The 5,586-nt window shown below is 36.6% G+C and overlaps 1 pseudogene; it reads right to left on the bottom strand.

Moving 5' to 3' along the window:
• Positions 1–809: 809 nt before the first annotated feature.
• Positions 810–5,333, bottom strand: LOC107601682 (uncharacterized; annotated as a pseudogene).
• Between the last annotated feature and the right edge of the window lie 253 nt (positions 5,334–5,586).

Below are 5,586 nucleotides of genomic sequence, written 5' to 3'. Positions count from 1 at the left end.
TTATCAACAGTGATAAATGATCCCCAAGTTTTCATCTGTGAGGCTGGGTTCAGACTCACCCTCTCGCACTCAGAATAGTTCCTATTTTTAATAAATCTGCAAAAATGTCAACAATTCTGTGTTTTTCTGTCAATATGGGGGTGCTGTGTGTACATTAATGAGGGAAAAAAATTAACTTAAATGATTTTAGCAAATGGCTGCAATATAACAAAGAGTGAAAATTTTAAGGGGGTCTGAATACTTTCCGTACCCACTGTATATATATATATATATATATATATATATATTAGTGCTATTTTTTTCAACACATAAATAAATAAGTGTTTTGTTTTTCAATTACAAATAGACCAGATAATTTCAGATTTTTTTTGTTTTGTTTCATGTTTAATTAGAGTTTTAGTTTAAATTGTGTATTTGTTCAAAGCAAATCAAATTTATTTTTAAAGCACTTTTACAAAAATAAAATACAATAATGGGGAAAAAAAAATAAAACCATATTAGATAAGGACATAAAAAGAATAAAATAAACATACATCTGCTCAAACCTAAAGGTTTTAAATGGGTTTTATTGATTTTAGACAGCTTTTATTGATACAGTATTTCGGCATTTCAGTTTAGTTATAATTACATTTTGTTGTATGAATTTAAATGGTATAGATTTTTTTATTTTGTTAGAATTTTCTATCTATCTATCTATCTATCTATCTATCTATCTATCTATCCTATGGTGCTGATTGATCTAGCACTACACAAATGCTAATAAAATTGTTTGCTTTCCATATTAAAAGTGATTTAAGAGTTCTGTGTCATTACCCGCTGAGAGAATCGGGTGATATAATCCTCCTCTTCCTGTTTATCACCGGCAGGTCTGACACAAACCCAGCAGATACCCCTGAGTCACTTTCAGCAAATGGAGTGGTGCCATGTGAAATATCTTCACTCCCTTCCCTGGACTGTAATGAACCTTTGGGGAGCGATTGTGTCTCTGTACTTGAGAAACTCAAATCCGTGTGGACAATTGGAGAGAACTTTTCCCCAGTATCAGCAGACAGCGCAGTCCGCCCAAGGTGTTTTTGTACATCTTCTGTTGCGCCTGAACTGGACATTTCATCAGAATGAAAGTTTGATTGTGTCGTTCGTGAATGCTCATTTACTGTTGAGAAAAACTCAGTCTGGTTATCAGGTAAGGTCACATGCTCTTTATGCAACACATTCTGCATTTGAATAAGATGCAAAGGGAAAGTTGGTGAAGTTGTTCCAGTGAATGATTCAAGGGGTGATGTGTTTAAGGCCTCTTCTGGTTGTGCTGCAGCTGTTGTGTGCCTACTGATGCCAGAAATTGGGCTGGATGTCATGTTCCGAGGATGCAATTTAACATCTGATAAATTTACAAACATATGAAGTGAATCTTTGTGGTTGTCAAGTCCAATTATCTTTGTCATTGTTCGCTCAATAGATACTGACAGTGAAGCAGAGAAGGTCAAATGTCTTTTAGACTCTGTATTTAAGAGAGCAACAGGGGAAACAGTAGTGTGAATTGGGCTTGAAACAATCTTGTGCGAAATTGACGTGAACAAGGTTTGATTCACGCCTACAACTGAATGACTGCTCTGATCATGGTGTTTCAGAGTTGTTGGTTTAACCGCACCATCTCTCTTCTTTAAGTATGACTCAATCTGAAGTCCAGATTGTGATTGTGGTGTTTCTGTGAGGAATTCCACTCCAGGGTGAGCTTCAACGAGCCGCTGGACTGATGGGATACTGCTAACTGTGTAGCTGCCGAAAAAAAGTGCCACAGTCTCTCTTGGGTTTTTAAGAAATTGTTGTTTGTCGTCTAATGGCAAACCAATCTTTCCAGTTGTCATCGAGTGATTTAAAAATGCGTTCTCACTAATACTTTTCTTAGAGATAGACAAAAGTTTTGAAAGAACTGTTGTCACTGTATTTTGTGACATACTAAAAGTTGTTGGCAGCAGCAAGGACTTCTTTTGTGGAACTACACTAAGAGAACAGGGAGATATTGGCAAAAGACACCTGGGGTTTTAAAAACATAGTTGTTGTAATGAAGGTCTTTATTGTGGATATGTAGCTGTTAGGAGTCTGATGTGTTGGGGGAACTCTAAAATGTGACATGATTTTGTTGACTGTGGTTGTATTTACAATTTTGTGTCTTGTTAATCTGCTTGAGTTCATGTTTGGCCTCTCGGATATGACAGATTTTTGTGATGCACCGTGCACTTGGTTTTAGTTTGTAGAGTCAAATTTAGTAAAATCTTCCATATTTGTGAATCTCTTCACAGTTGTAAACGAAGGTGGAATCGATTCAGGAGCTTGAATTGATACAAAAGGCTTTAATCTCTCTGAGGGAAATTTATTTAGAGGCTGTCGAGGCTGATGAACGTTCACTTTGAAGACATGAAACACGTTCTTAAGCTTTGTCAGAGGTGGAAGAGGCACCGCTGTAAATAATTCCTCAAACTGATCGAGGCATTTTGAAGAATCTTCTTGTGGTGAAAAGGTTCGGGGAGCCGTAAGTGAACTTTCTGTCTGTTTCATGAACATTCGCTTATTACTTGCTGTAGTTGCTTTCTCAGCATTGGTTAATGAGGCAGTACTAAAGGCCATTAATTCACTCAGCCAAACTGGAAAATGATCCATTCTGTTATGTTTCTCCATCAGAGAGATATTGGATGTTCTAGCTTCTTTGGAACAAAGATGGGAAGTTTTTAGCAAAGATGAAAAGGTTTGAGCGGCCAAAGAAAGGTCACTTTTATTCAGACGATGAAGGAAACTTGTTGGCGAGGTTTGGAGTGTTGGTTTAATTTGACGCTCTTTACTTGATTTGGTGTGAAAATTACAAATCGATTTGCTTTCTAGTCCGTCCCTCGCTGAGACAATTCTTTGCATGGAGTCAGTTATCAACCGTGAGGCCACAAATTGTTTTGTAACGTGCATTCCGCCAGCAGCTGTTACCATGTTTGAAAAATAACTCAGTGTGGTTGTGTCTGGAATCTTTGCAGGGGTCAGCTTTGAAGTGGAGAATAAAAAAATTGAGTCTGGGTGCTTTAGTGACACCCCGAAGGGTTTTGGTCCATTGGTGCTCGGATTTTTGCTGCTTTCTGCCATTTTATTAACTATTACTTGGCTGGTTGATTTCACTTGTAATGGAGTATTAAGGATCAGTGAACTTGGTGAAAGCAGATTCTTCTGGTCTTTTAGCTCATGCTCAGATCCATTTCTTGGATTTTGACCAAGCTCAGTGGTTAAAAGCCCTGTACCCTGCAAAACTGTAAAATGCATAAGGGTTGAATGGTTCTTCTTTAAAGCAACCTCTTCAGTACGATTCAGAGGGTCATCAGCTCCAAAACGACTCCGGAGTCCAATTTACAGTTTTGTTTTTGCCCCATCTTCCCACGCTCTCATTTGACTCTCCAAGGTTATCAATTACTGCTGGATCAGAGGCCGATACCATGGGAATGCCATTTGTGGGTGACAGAGTAATAGACTCCAAGACTCTTTGATTCTTGCTTTCCAGCGAAGCGTGAAAAAAAGCAAAGATTTTTTCCCTGCCTCTGGACAGATGAGAGGCAGGCGTCATGGTGTCATTCATCATTGACTCAAATTTAGCCTTAGCTGAGAGATGAAGCCTCTCCACATCATTGGAGATCAATGAGGTCTCCGTCAGACTGAAACGGCTTTGCTGCTATGCCACCCTCACCTGTTGAACGTGAACCTGTACCATAAGCTAAGACAAAGATCGGTACATTTGAGGTAATTGCATCTTTATCAGTGGTTGTGGTTGCATTTACTGTACTTGAGTGCTGCATCTCATGTGGCGTATGAAACAAATCTGTCCCTGGAGAACTGATTACAGCTATAGTCAATAGAGCAGGGCTTTCAGTGGAAACTTTTGCACCATTGTCACTGGAGCTGTTTTGCTCTTCTGATGGCATAATTGTTATGAACGTTGCTCTCTCGGTTTGCAGGGACTGAAAGCCTTGCAGATCCTCCTCCTTAGCATTCACTGAAAAAAAAGCAGAGTTGCAATTTTGCTTGTGAGATGCCTCATAAAATACACATAAATGCCTATAGTATATAGTTCGATAGGCATTAAAATTTTATGACTGAATATACAAAAAAATAGATGGTTGCAGTTAAAATTATTGCATGTATAAGGATTGTTCCGGAACATAATACAGGTAAGCAAGTTGCAACATTTGCCGTAATTAATAATTTAGTCCTCTTTATGGAACACAAATGTGTAATATGTTGCACACTCTCAGAGAAAAAAATGGTACAAATGTGGTCAGAGGGGAAGCACCCTTTCAAAAGTCACTAATATGCAATTATTGGTAAGCAACAAAAAAAAAAAGTGTATCGCTCTAGTGACAGCTTTTGCATATCTATTTTTTTCTGAAAGCATGGGAAATTAAGAAATCTGTGAATAAGTTGCTAACACTCAACAGAATATTTAGAAGTACAGAACTGCACCCATAAGGACGGGCCTATAACACTGAAAAAAACAATTGGTTTGAAACAATTACCCTGTATCTGTCAGGCCTGTGTTCCTGTCTGTTGTGTTTTGTTCCCCAGGTTCTAGTTCTCTCTCATGTTTCCTTATGCCCATATTTGGTTTGGTTTCCTGTTCTCGTTGTCTCATTATTAGTTGATTCCTCGCACCTGTCGGTCCCTCGTTAAGTTTAGTATAAATGTGTAGTCTGCCTCATGTTTTTGTTGTCGAGTCTTAAATGTCATTCCATGTGTGTTTCCTGCGCTTCCTATGTTGGTGTTTGTTTTCATTTGGTTTGTTTATTAAGTCAAGTTTTGAAAGTCATCTCCTCGTTTCTCTCCTACACACCATGACAGTATCTAATCAATAGTGCTCTTATAATATAAATATATAATTATATTTTTTGAAAGCTCGTACATTGGTGGGTGTAATGTGTCTCACAATTAAATAATGATATATTTTTAATTATGTAAAAATATCAACAAAAATTATATATAACATTATAACTTGCATAATGTATAATTATATACATAATTACGGTTTTATATAACTTTTAAATTCTAATTTAATTATTTAATTAACATTTTTTAATTATTATAAATTACTTAAAATAAATTATGAAATAATTAACAATTATAATTGTGTAATATATATTTGTAGTACTACATACATTATATATTTAATTAACAGGCTAATTTAATAATAATATTATATATTAGCACATTAAATATTCAATTAACAATATTTTTTTAATTTTTATTGTATATAACTTAGTGTACATACCTGTGAGTCCAAAAATGAAAAATATGAAACCAATCCCCATACTTAATCTTCTCTCTTGGTTTCTTTTAAGCTACACAAACATAAAACCATAATGAAGTTCTACTGGGATGCACTACACAGGATACTATCCCAACAGAGCTCACACTACACTCTCTGCAGGAGCCTACTGTGGGCTTTACCTTGCTCTCTAGTCATTTATAAGTAGATTAGATTACTGACAGGTGAACAAAAGCAAGCTGAGAAAAATAAAACAGATTTCTGTGTCAGTAGAATCCCTCATCACCCTCATCGTG

The sequence above is a fragment of the Sinocyclocheilus grahami genome, unplaced genomic scaffold, assembly GCF_001515645.1.
Source record: "Sinocyclocheilus grahami isolate Dianchi unplaced genomic scaffold, SAMN03320097.WGS_v1.1 scaffold311.1, whole genome shotgun sequence".
Classification (NCBI taxonomy): Eukaryota; Metazoa; Chordata; class Actinopteri; order Cypriniformes; family Cyprinidae; genus Sinocyclocheilus; species Sinocyclocheilus grahami.
The sequence above is the reverse complement of the archived record's forward strand: the minus strand, read 5'-3'. Positions and strand labels throughout refer to the sequence as shown.